The sequence below is a fragment of the Scleropages formosus genome, chromosome 24, assembly GCF_900964775.1.
Source record: "Scleropages formosus chromosome 24, fSclFor1.1, whole genome shotgun sequence".
In the NCBI taxonomy this organism is placed as follows: Eukaryota; Metazoa; Chordata; class Actinopteri; order Osteoglossiformes; family Osteoglossidae; genus Scleropages; species Scleropages formosus.
Window position 1 is genome coordinate 12,498,911 of NC_041829.1, and position 16,360 is coordinate 12,515,270.

The following is a 16,360-nucleotide window of genomic DNA, read 5'->3' on the forward strand; positions in this document are numbered from 1 at the left end:
TTAAGTTACCAACAATTAATTACCCATTTATACAGCTGGGTAACTTTTACTGGAGCAACTGAAGATAAATACCTTGGTTAAGGGTACTACAGTTAGAGGTGGGATTTGAACCTATGACCTTGGGGCCCACAGACAACAGCTCTAAAAACTATGCTACAAGCTGCCCTTTGGAGAGATGAAACCATTACGAAAAATAAGTAATAGCACTTCTGGTAGCTATCTCTCAATTTTACAAATGTTTTTGCAGTATTACGGAAAGTGCTGGGCTGCATTTTGGACGTCCCTGACGAAGCAAAAGATGGAACTACCAATTATAAATGTGTATGGCTCACTGACATAGTGAGTGAGAGGAATGTAGTGATTGGCGTGATAGACATGTTATATATGAAATGTGAGACGTGTTATAGATCAATGTGAAATGGGCAAGATGTGGATCTTTATCAATGATACCACTGATAATAAAGAATATAAGAGGCAAGTAATGACTGTATAGTGATGACCAGTATGAAGAATAGAAAAGACAAAGAAAAAAACACACACACATTTTCTGAAGGCCATTGGCTAATAAGGTGTTCAGGAAACTACCATGAAAGAAAAAAAAACAAATAGTTTTTATATTTTAGTATTCATAAAACATTTTTACATTTAAAAACCTACCCTTGTACGACAATATTAATTATTTAAAATGCTAAATTTAAAAAAATGTACTCACAAATGATTTTAGCTACTAAACCATACATTACACATGTAGTGGATTTTTTTGAAAACAAGGATATGCTTAAACCCTTGAAACAAAATGTAATACATTCTGTCTTCAAATATCTTCCTGAGGTTGACCTCGCTACGTTTCCTCGACAACAAATTAAATCAACCAATCGGACAATCTTGATGAGAGAGACGATAAGGCGGTAAGATTTCATAAGCATGCTCACTCATATCAGATGCGGTGAAGCATTGTTTAACAGCAGAAGTAGTAATCAGTAATGCTTATTATGTCTTTTAAAACCACTTATGAAGTTTTTTTGTTAATAAACCCTTTTCATACTTAACGTGACTGATATGGTTTAAGAAAATATCTGAAAGTTAAAAGGAACACAACTGAACAGTGCATATATGGATCTTGTATGCATGTCCCCTACATGTCACTTTCGCTACTTTTTGTTTGAAAGTTGGGTTGAATACACACACACACGCACGCACACGCACACACGCACACATTTTTAGAACCGCTTTGTCCCATACGGGGTCACGGGGAACCAGAGCCTACCAGGTAACACAGGGTGTAGGGGGAGAGGACACACCCAGGACAGGACACCAGTCCGTCACAAGGCACCCCAAGCAGGACTCGAACCACAGACCCACCGGAAAGCAGGACCATGGTCCAACCCACTGGGCCACCGCACACCCTTGGGTTGAATAATTCAGCAAATAAACCTTGATATACCTGCATCTGGATAAATAAAAACAATCAGAAATGAAAGAGCAGAAAATAGGTGGTAGAAATTAGAACAAAACATAGATGCAGAATCTCACGTAGGGAAGGTTACTGCAAGTCTAATCACAGTGTCACAAATCTTCATAATTATTGTGGCTGTGTTTCCAAATAAACAACTCTAATATGATATTTATCCTGTTATTAAGTCACTGTAACAGCCTTTGTATGAATAAATGCTTGACAGTCTAGAAGACTGTGGGATAAATCAGTAAATATGCTCAAAGATCACCTGCTACAGTGATTAAGAAGAGAAACGTAACCATATTATTATGATGTGAATCAAAGAATCATCAAATCAGCAGCTCTATCATGCCTAATTAAGAACTCAACTGGAATAAAAGTGAACATAAACTGTCTCCCCCTAAGGACTGGAGTTAATAATTGTTGGTTTGAGATTCAACACAGCACTTTTAAAAAAGTCTTGGAAAACAATTCAAAGTGACAGCACAAATACTTCAAAGATGTTTTACATTCAAAAGTAAAATGGTAAAATCAAATTTAAAAATCATACCTTACTAATAAAGTCTTTCACAGAAAGGAAGGTTTCAGCGTTCGTGAACGGATTTTTTGAACATGTTGTTCAAGGGCTCCTCATAATCTGCCCTCAAAGCATTTCTGTTATTTAGGAATATCAACAATAATCTGTGAAAAGCAATTGCACGTCACCGCCCGCATCAAGCCGAATAGCATAGCCATCATTGAATGAATCCCTTTCATATATTAATTTTCATAAACCATGCAGTCAGGATCTGAAAAGTAGAGGGAAAAATGGAAGGATAGCACAACATACAGATTAAGAGCAGTTCAGAATCGTTAACTCCCCTGAACAGCATATCTTTGGAAGATGGGAGCAAACAGAACAGCTGGAGGAAGTATATGCAGACAAAGAGATGAAACGCTGATTCACCGGTGAAATCGCAGATATGCTACAGGCCTCTGAAGCTGGGAGGCTATTGCAGTACCTGTTGACCTGGTGTTTGGCCCTCAGGTGATATACATTATTACTTTGTCTTACGTCTTGAACAACAACGTAACTAAAGCATAGAATAATCGTAATGAAATTTAATGGTAAATTATTCTGCTGGTGTCACAAGCAAACAACATCAAAGAAAGGAAACATGTTTTAGTTTATTGGCACAAGTGTAAAGAGTTTTTTAAAAGATCCTCTATCTTTCAAACGTTGATAAATGTGACAATTATTTTTTGTATTGCAATTATTTTTTTGTAGTGCAGGGCTAAGAAACACTGGTCTAGTAGACCATGGTTAATTCTGAATTACACTTGGCTACCTCAGCACTGTAAGGAAAATAAAAATTTGTCATCTTTGGATTACTTGTTTTTAAATTCATAAGACATATTCACCCTGGCAATTTGAAGCAGTGGAGACCACAGGATGAGAAAATGCAACTTTTCACATTGGTATTTTCAACCTGGGGAGAAATTTTCAACCCTACTACAGTTAACCCTGCTTCACACCAGGGTCGAAAAGTTTCACCCTGGGTTAATATTCTCACCCGGGGCAAAGGCTAAAGTGTGAAATGAACAGGGATAGATTCACCCCAGGGTTCCCCTACAGGCAATAGCTTGAGAGTTGCCAGGACAACTCCGGATTTGCCGGCAAACTGGCATATTTTTTGCCACGGGTATTGAAAAGTCATGAAACTTTTTCTCAGTTTCTGCTGAATATACAGTTTATTAAAATCATGGCTTTGGACCCATTGCTGGTAAATAATATTTTATACTTATTTTTACACATTTCCTGTTCTACACAAAAATACATTTCTCTGCATTTCAGACAGATCTTTGTGGGTGTGATAACAGCATTAAGTGATGTTGCTTTTGCACTATCAGTTCTGTAATTTTTCTTGCAAAGTTATATATGTATATATATATATATATATATATATATATAGTATATGTGTGTGTGACCAGCAACACAATTATACTACATTTACATTTATTTATTTAGTAGACGCTTTTCTCAAAAGAGACTTCCGATGAACTCTATGTAGTGTTATCAGCCAACACATTTTATTCACCAAGGTAACTTACACTGCTAGATACACTACTTACAATGGGTAACTCATCCATACATCAGTGGAACACACACACAATCTCTCTCTGTCACTCACACACTATGGCTTGTATTTACTTAATGTAAAAATTCACTTTTTACTGTAATACTCTGTATCAAAGTGTATTCCTCTGTGTGGTCATTCTAAATCTTGTACATTAACCGCTTTTGCAAGAGAATGTATGCTTTAAAAATCCTTTTGAATATGTAAAAAACATCTTTTGAAAATCACAAAAAAGGCAGGCCTCTCCACAAAGGGTAAAGCAGTATTGGGTGAAATGTCCAACTACAAAATATTAAAAGGCAGTAATAAGCAATGTCAGTGAAAAAACACAAATGGTAGAGCACAGGGGTGACTCAACCAATGAAATAATCCTGTGTGAAAATGCATTTACATTTATGTGATGATTTTCTCCAAAGTTGCTTGCAGTGTTAAACTACTTACAATTATTTAGCCATTTATACAGCTGGGTAACTGTATTGGAGCAATTTAGGGTAAGTACCTTGCTCAAGGCTACTACAGCTAGAGGTTAGACTCAACCCTGTGATTTTTGGGTCCAAAGGAAGCACCTCTAACCACTAACCTACCAGCAGCCCCCAGTGCCAGTTGAAAACGTATGTACAGCAGAGATGCTGAAGCAGGGACTTAAGGGACCAGCAGTGAAAATCCTTGAACAGCTGACTCTTCCCAGACGTGTGACAGTAACCACCATGACTGTTACTATAACCAATGTGCACATTCATAAGGTTTATCCTAGTCCAGCCTGTTCCACTCTACTGTGTCCGGTCCTTTGCCAAAACCCTGATTCTGGCAATCAGATCACCTTACAGCGGTTACCAGACCCCAATCACCTGTCCTCATGCATTCAGAAATATGCTATGTGTTTTATTTATTTATTTATTTATTCAATTTACATGCAAATAGTATTGCTGGACTGTTGCCCTGATAAGATCAATAAATTCTCCTTTCTTTGACACTGTATGTCCCATTGAATTCCTTTTATTGATTTCATTCAACAGGCTGCTTTAAAATGCTTTGTGAAAACTTGATTAGAATATTAAAAAATGTATCACTGATTTGGATTGACTCCCTCTTGAGCCTCCCCCTGTGTTTCTTAGCAATAGGCTGAACTCGAATGATTAGATGGACTGATGGGTGATTTTAAATGATTCCGCTGAAATTTGTAAGGCTACTTGGTTTTCACAATGCTAAAAAATGAATATGAAATGGGGGGAAAGGTATGACAGCTGAGGGTAAAACCTAAAGATTCTCACGTCTAACTTTTATCCACGTTGCCATACACATTGTGCAACCTCTTTGCTGTAATTCACAGGCCCTTGTATGCCAATACCCTGCTCTCTGTTGCCATGGTAATATGAGGTTCTAGTTAAGACACCTTGATATATCAATCAATGAGGAATAGATGGAATGAGCAATGGCTTCTAATACTGCAAGAAATATCTTTTTCTGTATGTGCCAGTATCTCATTTGTTCATTACACCTTTGAGACATTCTTGTATATTTGTTTGGATGGTGTCAAGGAATGTGGTCAAACCAAGACAAACCCAAAAATGCTTACAGTAAGGGTTAGTGCTGGATTACAGTTAGGTTTTGATTTAGGAAATTTTGTAGAGTGACCACAAAACTGAAACACTTTCATGGTTAAATTGTTAGTGTAGTCAGACAACTGGTAGTGTAGTTGTTAGAATTTCTGCCTTTGGACCCACAGGTTCAACTCCCATCGGTAGTACCTTTGACCAAGGTACTTTTCCCAAAAATTACTCAGCTGTAAAAATGGGTAAATAATTGTAGTTACCTTAACACCAAGAGCCACTTTGGAGAAAAGCATCAGGTAAATATGATATATGTGTTTTAAATACATTAGGGTGCAAAAATGCTTGTCATTCTTTCACATAAGTGAACACACAAAAAGAATTTTCAGAGATAATTAAAAGAATAACATCAAAAATTAATGATTTATACCTAAACACAACACAATCCCTAACTATTTATTATATAATACAATACATATTATATAATAACTACAATTTATTGAATTTCTATCTCAGATTAATAGTTTAATTAATTAATTCATATACAGTATTGTACTTAAATATGTATATAGTGGAAGAATATGACAATATTCTAATGTCGTCTTTCTAAATGTCATAGAAGAACAATATCATGTACAATATATATATGTAGTATGTAACCTCAGAATAATTAACCAGTGCCACTACCAGTTAACCTAGTTAGAAAAGTAAATAATTATTTAGAAAGCTAAACCAGGTGAAGAGTAAAAAGTCTTCTAAATGCCTGAATGTTCTGCAGTCCAAAAAAAAAAAAAAAAACACAATAATTTCCGAGATACGCAAAGACATGGAGTGGTATTGGTTCATAGAAATGATCAACGTACGCCAAAATATTCCCCTGCTGACCATAAAAGGGATTAGTTTTGTTTCAGTTGTTGTGCTTTGGATTTTATCTTGTTTTCATATCACTAGGAAATGTCTAAAATGTCAGAGGAGTTAATGTGTACTTTTTGGCTTTACGTTCTGTCTGTTTTCATCCCTGTAGTTACCGTGTGACTCCTGTGCATCTGGTGTGAACGGTTAATGAGTCATTGTACTTCATCCACATGGGGCAGGAAGGCATGTACGGATACACTGTGATGAACTCGAACCAGCCCCCATCAGGCCTGGCGTAGGAGCCCTCAATGAACGTCAGGTAATGGGGAAGAGCCCATGGAACAGAAACGAAGTATCTCATTGGTGTCAAAAGAAATCTGTGATTATGTTAAAAGTAATAGAAGGGGTAAAATGTTAGATTTTTAGTGCTGTCTGTGATTATTTCCTATTCTTTATTGAAGTTTATGTACGTAAAACTAAGCTCATTAAACCGGTCAAATTTAATATGCTGTTATCCCACTCTGAACATGCACATGGCACAACTTCCGGCATGAAATATGTACTTATTACTTTCAATATAAAAGACATTTAAAATATTTTTAAGCATAATTTGCAGTACTTTATTGCTTTGTACATATGGTTGCAGACAAAAGTAGTCCGCTGTGTTTATGTTAGTGTTGTAATACTGCAACTTTCAGAATTTAATTTACTGACTGTCACTTCCAAAACATTAGGATCAGCTATCAATCTTTCATTTCACATAACCAGTACTAGTAGTAGAGTACACACCATTTACTAAATGACTGTAAATAATACAGAATTGCTGCTGTGGAACTTGTTTTAACCTAAATATACTGTAGGTAAGATGCACTTGTTTTCTAGTATAGAACCAAAGTTCTAAGTAAATTAAACATTCATCAACAATTGAAAAGAATTTCAGGTGCTGAAGTGAAGTTAAATGAAATCAGAATTATTCTGTATTTCTACAATGAATTCTGAGTGGCCGAGCAACATTATTGTCTTTTGAACTGTTATGTACAGAGTTGTACCCACATCATAACCACTAAATATTAGTGAAAAATTCTGCACAAAACACAGAAAAACAAAAAACTTTCTTACTGAAGTGTTGCTCTTAGAAGTTTGTTTTATAATCTCTGTTTACTGGAATGACAAATTCGTCTATTTAAGTTACTATATCATTAATTTTTTTTAATAGACCCGTTTGGAATATTAAGCCCTTTGTCACAGTCAACAATCACATATATACTCACAAAGGAAATTTAGTCTACTGGTTAACTTCCAATTTTAAATTAAAACTCCTAATATTTGAACCAGAAGCAGATGGCTACGGCTTTAACGACAGAATCTTAATCAGTGGTCCTGTGGAGTGTGAAATGGAGGGGGAGGGAGCATACATTTGTTGTTAATGCACCTCTTTTGAGAAATTTGTCTGCAAACCCTCCCTGAAAGAGCAAAGGGACTCGAGAGTGAAAGGAGCCCCAGTGCATTATGGGAGGCAGCATGTTGTGAGATGCTTGGCAGCACATATGTCTCAAGTTTTGACACCATATGGCTGCCTGGGCTATTTACAGTTGTAATTAAATCTTAAACATCTTTAAAGCTCAGTAAAAAGCATTGCTGGCTCTCCATGGCACCTCCATGGCTACTGCGGTTACAAGAGGGATGAGGAACTGAAATATAGGAGAAAGTTAAGGATGGAAGGAGTGGGACTGGCAGAAAGTAAACAGAGAAATGTAACCTGAAAAAATAATACCTACAGACCAAGAGCCTGGGATAAACGAAAATTGTTCTGGGAGGGGATGAGAGCAGCATTAAAGTTTATAGAAACATGCTAGGCTGAAGTAAATGGCAATATTATTCATGAGTGTATGTGATTAATCCTACATCAAATTTATTAAAATTAAATCAATTTAAAATATTTATTAAATTATTTTATCGACTTGAGGTAAAAGTTTCTGTCTTCATTATAGCATGTTTGTTATCGCATAACTCAGACAACATCCAATTGCTGCACTATTGCATTTAGAATAGAAAAATTTACAAAAAATGTATACGATTAAGGGCGGTAGAGTGCCGATTCAGTTCTCATACCTCTTTCGCGCTTTAGGTGTCGTTTTGGATTTTATGTTCGGAGCTTGCCGCCGTTTCTAGATCTCAACAAAGATGGGGAATAATCTCAGTCAGCGAATGCATTTATACCCTGTGCATACAACCGCATCCTTCTGATCCAACAAAGCCTGAAGTCCCTGCAAGGATATCATCGTTTCATGCTCCACTGTAGGAAAACTGCTGGAGTACAGTAATGGTGACCACAGGTATCCCGTTCAAGATATGAACAACTCGAAATCCAGAAAGCTTGTCTGTTCTTGTTGTATCTGTTCTCATTGTCAGACTGTCATAGAAATCACAACTTACATCTCAACATTTGGAGAGTGCTGGGGGAGAGAAGAATGAGGGTTTATGACAAATGTTACCTGCCTAATGTTCTGTGGTGTCTGTTTGCTGATGTATGCATGCATTAATTGAAGAACTTTACACATCATTACAGTATCCCACCCTTTTCAAACTTTGGTTGTGGCTGTGTTTATGACATGTAGAATGAATGTCACTCAAATACGTTTTAAAAATGGTAAACCACTGATGTAGAAACTGAATAAATGGAGCTGTGCTCATTTTAAAATTGCATTGATACTAATACTTCGAAGCCATGATTTAAGACTATAAAGAAGAAATATAATGAAGAAATATAATGAAATATAATGTGTGTGTGTTTGTTTGCATGTGCATTGTCAGACATGTGTATTGGTGTATGGCATTTCATTACTCAGCATGTTTTGATGGTCAGAATAAATGAGTCCTAATTTTAGATGGGGCATACACCTGTGTATTTGGAATCATCTGCCATTACTGACAGTCCATCAACACTTTTCTTTACCACCACCTCCCTTTTCTGAACTTATCAACTTACTATAAGGGCTCTTTAGGTTTGTGCAGTTTAATTTAGCTATAATATGCAATTTTATGCAAGTTACTTATTTTGAGTATTGATAAAGGACTAAAAAAATTGACCACATTTATTTATTTAGCTAATTCTTTTCTCCAAAGCAGTTTACAATGTCACGTTTCCTACAATTATTTACCCATTTACCCAACAGAGCTTTTACTGGAGCAATTTTAGGATATGCACCTCACTAAAAGGTACAACAGCTGGAGGTGGGATTTGAACCTGCAATCTTTTCAGGTCCAAAGGCAGCAGCTCTAACAACTAGAACCACTACAACGATAATAAATAATCTAAGACGAAAATCAAATATAGAAAGCAGATGATCATGTATAAAATTCTGAAAGATGGAGTAGGTATCCAGTGGAGTGGGAGACCTTAAGTGCTATTTGTGCTAGCTGGTGTCATGAGTGGGAGTCACTCGCCGGGTACAGCCAGGCTCTAGGTGACCAATAAACTATCTTCACAAATGGTTTTTTGTGTGTTACGGGAGAAGCAAATAATTTTAAAATGCACGATTGTGATTGTTACAGTATTCAAGTGTATATCAGAAGATTGAATTAGGCTTCAATGGCTTACAAGTGTTTTGAATAATGTTTACTGATACGCCCAGTACCAGAAAATCACACACACACGCTGTCTGAAACTGCTTTACCCGAGCAGGGTCAGGGCAAACCAAAGCCTAAGCCAGCAACGCAGGGCGTAAGGCTGGAGGAGGATGGAACACACCCAGGACGGGACACCTGTCCATTGCAAGGCACCCCAAGCAGGACTCAAACCCCAGACCCACCAGAGAGCAGGACTCGGCCCAGTCCGCTGCTCCATTGTGCCCCCTACCAGTACCAAAAAATACAAGAGAAAAATAAATAATATATAAATATAAATAAAAATAAATTGCTATTGTCTTTAGTATTGCACTGCTCATCTACAACACAGATGCCATAACTGCATCCACAACCTATTATGTTAAAAGCCATCTTTTAGAAATAAACTTCTGCTTCTGTGTCAGAAAGAGCACAAAGGCATCATTCCAGCGCAATGGGACTATTAAGGAAAGGTTGTTTTAAATCTGTCATTTGAAGTATTTCTCACCTCCCTGCTATACACCTCTCTGTATGGAAAATACAAATGGTGTATAAACAATTCACATTGAAAAAACACTACAATACATGTATCTGCTTTAGGGTGGCACAGTGGTGCTGCTGCCTCACACCGCCTAGGTGCTTGAGCAAACATTGGTTCAGTCCTTGCTCAGTCTGCGCTGAGTTTGCATTTCTTCCTGTATCAGTGTGAATTTTCTCCAGGTGATCTCGTTTCTACCCACAGATCAGGTGGACTAGTGACTCTAAATTACCCTTAGTTAACGTGTGTACTGCTACCCTCTGATAGACTGGCATCCCATCCATAGTGTACCCCTCAGCCTTATGTCTAATGATTCCAGGAAAGGCTCTCGCTCACCGTGATCCTGCTCAGGACAAGCGGTTATTGAAATATGATTTATATGTTTTATTCGTCCAACAGCTTATAATTTTGGTGAATTTCCTCAACTGGATTTTCAGCTTGGGAATTTATGTTAATTACCTTTCAAGGGGCAGCTGATAGTGTAGTGGTTAGAGCTGTTACCTTCAGATCTGAAGGGCATAGATTTAAATCTAACCTACTGCTGTAATACCCTTGAGCAAGGTACTTACCCTAAATTGCTCTTGTAAAATGAAATTACCCAGCTGTGTAAAGGGGTAAATAATTGTAGGTAGCTTAACATAGGAGAAAAAGTGCCAGCTAAATGAGTAAATGTCAGTAGGGTAAAAAAAAATTGATCCTTTCGATTCAGTTAAGTTGCTCTACTGGAATAAAGTTTTTACTTGTAGCAAACTGCCAGTATTGATGATTTCGCTTCGCATGTGCCTGCCAAAATGATTTGCCTGCTCTCAGTTCATGTTGGAGCAAATTCCACTACACAGAAAGCATAGTAACCGAAAGAACAACCCACGCTTGTAAGCAGTAGGCTCTTAAATGCCTGGAGTTCAAAGCAGTTATTCTTTGACTGAGAGCCAGTTCTCACACATCACACCGCTATTTTAAAAAAGCTATTAAAAAAGATTGCTTCAAGCATACATTGACATTAAAAAATAAAATGACTCTCAAATCTGCATCTATATATGGAATGCATAAGGTAAATTAGCAGATGTGTTAGTGGGATGTGAACTGATTAATAAAGCACTTAACTCCTGTCCCTCGAGCCCCTAATATCATGAACAGTAAAAGCATCATTGTGTAATTTGTTCAGAAGAAAAGCTTATTTGGGCTACTATTGTTTTCCAGAAAATCTGTGAACCTTCCTGATCAGTTCTGATGTCATAGGAAGAACCTCCACATTGTAGATCCTGATGCTCTGTACTGAAGAAGATAGAAATGTTACACACACTGCTTTTCTGCTCATGTCAGCAATCATGATGTCAACACCAGAAAATGGACTGAACTATTCCCTAGAACAACTGTATGAATCAGCTGATGGCCAAGAACAAGGCCTGGCTGAATACAGAACCTGCCTCTGGATGGACATTTCTAGCTTCTTCCGTTATTGGAGGAGGCTAAAGGTCAGTAAGTGGGGGGCAGCTGGTAGTGTAGTGGTTAGAGCTGCTACCTTTGGGCCAAAAAGTACAAGGTTCAAATACCATCTCCAGCTGTTGTGCCCTTGAGCAAGATGCTTATGCTAAAGCTACTCAAATAAAATTACCCAGCTTTACAAATGGTTAAATAATTGTAAACAGCTTAACATTGTATGTTGCTTTGAAGAAAAGTATCAGCAAAATGAATAAATGTAACTAAACACTGGTAAAGTGGGGATGTGACAAATACAGTACTGTCCAAAAGTTTTAGGCACTTGGGGAAAAAAGCTATAAAGTGAGAATGCTTCCAAAAGTAATTCTCTTAATTCATAAACTTCCTATGAAGCTTAGTAACCACCTATCGCCAACAACCGCTTGGGGCGGCTGACTTGGCTGGGTCCCTCTCTCTGGTGGGTCTGGGGTTTGAGTCCTGCTTGTGGTGCCTCTGATGGACTGGCATCCTGTCCTGGGTGTGTCCCCTCCCACTCCAGCCTTGCGCCCCGTGTTGCTGAGTTAAGTTTCGGTTCGCTGTGACCCCACTTGGGATAGTGGTTTCAGACAGTGTGTGTGTGTGTGTGTGTCTACTTTCTTTAACAACATATAAAACCCTTACTGTAATACTGTAACTTTTTGCAGAAGGAATGCTTGGAAATCTAAAATATTCTCTTTCCCATTGAAACTAATGCAGAAGACATTAAATAACCATCTGAAACAAATATTTCTGTGAAACATGTAAGTGCCTAAGACTTTCACACAGTAGTGTAAGTGATTACAGGGGTTTATTACCCAAAGCAACTGCACAGATAGTGTTAGTGGTGATGAGGAAAAGCTTACACCACCAAAAAATGAACTGCATGTTCACCTTTGACTTTGGGTACAATTGCTGTCCTGCTACCCAAACCCCCATCCCTTGTCTGGATCCTCTCAGTTTGAGCAGATCTCTCTTCAGCCTGTGGGACAGAGTGCTCAGCAGGATTTCCCACTCCTGCCACCACCCCCTTAATGAAGGGGAGCTGCCACTTAATGAGGAAGCTCATTAACACATATGAGTTCGCTGACTTAATTGGGGAGTGCTTTTATAACATGGAATTTAGAAATCAGAAAGTACCCCAAAAAAAAAAAAGTTTTGAATGCGAGAAGAAAGCAATGTTTCACGCTAGATGGAGGAAGGAATGAATCCATCACTTGGGGCCTAATTCTCCTGTATGTTGGAAAAGACTGATGACCAAACTGGCAGAGAGTAGGACACTGTTAAATTCATGTATTCTGTTTATGACGGAGTTTCTGGAAAATGGAAATGGGTGGCTTTGTGTTTTAAATTTGTGTTTTGTCTTTAAGATCCTGGCCTGCAATGTACCAGCACAGAACCACTTGCCATCTTTCAAAACCAGCAAGAGATAGCTCAGTAAAATCTTTAAAAACATTTCTGGTGGAGATCCTTAACCCTTGTGTTGCGTTCAAAACCAGATTGCTCATTATCATCTAACAAGTGTAGACTATTGTCTAATATTGTGTTACACCTCTTAACCAACTTCATTGCTAGCCATTATGACGTTTTACACTTCTTTTTGGAATGTATGGTCTGCAGGCATTCTTTAATTGAAACGATGCCACTTGTGTATGTATGAGCTCCTGAATCTGGCATTCAATTCTGTTTGTTGTTTATCTGAGTGTCACACATTCATTTCTTCCAGATCTGACTGGATACACCACAGATGTTGAAATTTTGAATGAAACAAAATTTAAAAATTAAATAAAATTAAAACAAAAAAAAAAAACTGGTTATCTTTAATTATTCACAGAAAACTGTGCAGCCCAGGCTATGAAAACTTTCATCTAGTATGTAACGAAGGTACTTGCTCAAGGCAAACTGGATAGAATAGTCTAAGCAAAGGAAAAGGTGTCATGCATCCCCGAGAACTGCTGTGGAATAGGTGAGAAGACATGCAAGTGATTTTCTGCCAAAACTTGTCAACTACACCTTAAGCTTGAGTCTAGAAAGTGCCTCATTGATGTACAAAACATTCTGTTTTTCTACCAACACCAAAGAACAAGGAAACCACAAACTGAATAACTGTCAGCCAGCTGGTCATAACTCCTTTAAAGGCTGAATTTAATACTTCTCAACCCCTTGTTCAGGACCACACTGGCCCCTCTCCTGTTTGCCTACCAGGACTACATAAAAGTGAATGATGCTGTCATCTACCTACTGAAGATAGTCTATGCCTGTGTTGGCAGAATCATGAATTTTTAATTCTCCAGTGCTTTTGCTGTATCACACAGCTGAGCTGTTTGGAAAGGAGCAGCCACTGCATCCTGGACTTTAGGCTACCTCACTGTCACATCAGTTTCTGAGGCTGCAGGACAGACCTGCAAAATTGAGGTCCTGTACAAGAAGGATGTCAGACATGGCTGTAAAGAACATAGGCTCCCCTCAAGGGACACTTTTGGCTCCCTTCCTGTTGGCGATATACACCCATAATTTAGTCATAACCCAAAGTGGTGTCATCTGTAGAAGTTCAGTTTTTAGGTATGTCAGGGAAAAGCAGAAGGATGTGTATAGAGACTTGGTGAAGTGCCTGCTGAGTGGTGCAAACTGAACCAACTGCAGCTCAACACTAGAAAGACTAAGAAGACGTTGGTAAACTACAGGAGGTTCAAGGGTCTCTTGTGTCCAGTGATCATTGATGCAATGGCAGTGGAGCTGGTGGGGACTTACAGTATTTCGGAATATATCTCGACATGAGGCTGGAGTGGACCTGCAATGCTGAGATTCTGTACAAGAAATGCCAGAGTTGCCTTCACATTCTGAGGAGGTCATGTCCTTTGGAGTAGGCAGGTCACTTCTGCAGATTCTCTAACAGGCTGTTGTTGTAGAAGCAGTCTTCCATGCAATGGTACAATGGGGGGCTGGCATTTCAATAGGCAATGCTAAGATTTACATTACATTTATTCATTTAACAGATTGAAAAAACAGACTGAATAAACCAATCAGGAAAATGGGGTAAGTCCTAAGAGTTAGACTGGACTGTCAGGAGGACGTGGAGTTTCTGCTTTACTGTTAATTCTCTTTAAAATGTCAAAATGCTTGTGGCACACTAGGGCATGCCAAGTTTGGGGAGTGACCAGGTGTGAGGGGATACATGGTGGATTTATAGATTTTAATAAGACATACAGCAAATAATGCAACAAAACCGTAGGCAAACACAACAAAGGAGCTTTCGCATGTTCTTGCACCCACGCTCAGTCCGGTCAAACTCTACAGTAAAAAACTCCTTTCCTCAGTCAGTCCCTTTAAATATTGTGGCTGCACCTGACCCTAATCTCTTAATTGTGTTAATAATCCAGAAATTAGGCATACTTTCCACCCCTGCCAAATTGTGCTTTGTTATTTTTTATTACTAATGCGATTCACCTTTTCTGGAGTTTGTCTTACTGTGTTTTACATCGCCACGTGATCATCGTCTTGGTACGGGACACCAGTGGGAAAGGTTCTAAAGCACTGTTTAACTACAACACACAGTCTAATGAGAAGCGAAATTTACATTGATTTAAAAACGGTACACACTGTCTGAATCACTTTCAAAAGAAAACAGAGGAACAGCCCGCCTACACAAAAAAATGGAACCACCTTGCCAAATGAGCACACTTCACAACGTGGGGGAAGGACAGAATCAGCAGAATACTTACAGTACTGACACACTGCAGCTGTGTGCCTGAGCTGTTCTGAATAAATATTTATGCAAAGGTGAATATAATTCCCCCTTCTTGGCCTCCCCCACTCCCTGTTCCACTTCCAGGCCTTTCAGCAGTTTCATCCATCATCGGGTGCTGTCTGATACCTATCCCCTTTACTCCCATCCCCCACAATCCCCAGTGCCGCTCCATTGAAAGTCACTGAAAGCAAACGGACTGGGCAAATTGCTAAGTGCAATTCACCTGCGACTGCGGTCATGTCCTCTGGGAGAGGCATCTGCAGCTCACCCTTCTCACTCATTCTAGAGCTTGGTCACCCCCTGGAATCCCAAACACACCTGGGCCATCACTACTGGTTGGCTAGGCCCCATCATTGCAAGGGCCATTAAGAGCGAGCCATCCTGTGAATTTTGGGATAATCTACGATCTATGATGTACGTTGTCACAGCAACAAAGCTGTACACAGCTGTGGCTCGCGAAGCTCTGCACATCAACATTAACAACTCCTTCATTAAATGACTAAGTACTTGTTATCATACACAGGGTACAAAGCTCGCAGTCTGATGGTAGGAACGGTTCAATTAGCTGTCAAACGGGTGAAGTGATGCACCCACAGTCCATTACTTGGCAGAGTGCCTGCCAGCAGTACTCTTCGATGAGTGAAGATTAGGTTATCAGAAAAAGACAATTCTCTGTTGTGATTGCGGTTGTTTCTTTTACCTTTAACAAACCACGTGAAACCACACAGAAGCCAGTCAATGTTTCAGACATTTGCAGGACAAGACTTCTCTCGAAATTACTCCAGTTACGGGTTTTAAAACCACAGACACGGATGTAAAGTAGGATGGTCTCAAGTGCAGAGTGTTTTTACAAATGCACAGTGCAAAGTGGGAAATGGAGAGCAGACGTGATACAATGAACACGGAACAGACGCGTAGAGTATTCGTACAAGGACTGTAAAAGGAACGGGGGTATGTGACTTGGACTAGAACACAGACATGAACAAGAGTGCAGGAGACTGATGTAGACAGGACAGGAAGTCCTAGGAACGGGAC